Source organism: Electrophorus electricus, chromosome 12 (genome assembly GCF_041902795.1).
Source record: "Electrophorus electricus isolate QZ-2024a chromosome 12, ASM4190279v1, whole genome shotgun sequence".
NCBI lineage: Eukaryota > Metazoa > Chordata > Actinopteri > Gymnotiformes > Gymnotidae > Electrophorus > Electrophorus electricus.
The window spans coordinates 28,365,001-28,366,013 of NC_137508.1; positions in this window are offsets into that span (position 1 = coordinate 28,365,001).

Below are 1,013 nucleotides of genomic sequence, written 5' to 3' on the forward strand. Positions count from 1 at the left end.
ACCACTTTAGAAAAGGTTCAGTGTGAAGAGAATCTATACTGAATTCATTTTTAATACACTAATAAAACCCAAATTAGTTGGTTTTTCCACAGTTGTACTGCAAAACCTAAATTATAATTGAATAGCAAATTGAGTAGCAAAGGCTATTAGAGTGGTGCAGTGTTCCATCGCTAGCAAAATGTCAGAAAAACACGTGGACAAAATAATAAGGCCTTTTTCATGTAGCTTTACAAGGCACAACATGGTGAAGAATGGAAAGCCTCCAGATTACTAATAACCATGACATTACAGATTTTTAAAGCACTCAAACCTTTGCTTGTAGGCACAGTGAGAGAAATAAGAGTTACTGCTTGGGAAAACAAACAAAAAAAATCTATGATTCTTACAATAAAATTTCAATCTATACAGATGTAAAACACCTTTCTCTTGCTATACAGAAGCTGCAGAACACACAGCAAGTGATAATTCAGACTTCAAAGCAATATAGTTTGGGTTCCAAACCCACCCTCTCTCTCAGGCAACAGCCCAGATAACAAATTGTTAGTATATTTTGTTCCGTGTGGTATTAGAAACCATCTCGAGGGACTTTCAGTTTCCTTTAATAACGGGGGGGAAAACCCACGGTTTCAGCCTGAGCCAGTTCACCGTGCTTATTGGAGCAACATAAATTGCTTTGAATACTCAGGTCTGGTGGTCCACCGGGGCTGGTTTAGCCCTCAAGGTGAGAGAGCTGCATGGGGAAGCCTGTAACGCTGACAGGAAGCGCTCGGCTCATTCGAGAGGAGTCAAGGTTAGAGTTCCCTGAGCTGAACTGCACTACGCTAGAGCTGAAAACGTAGGCAGAAAGGTGAAGGGTCATGAGGGTTCTTATTTATTGCTTTTTTATTCTTAACACTATTGTGGGTCTGCTTGCTTATGTATAATGAGGGCTTGCTGGAAGGGAAGAGAGAAAACAGTAAAATTAATGATCAGGCTGGATGTTCCAAATACAGACATGATTTAGATGCCAAAAT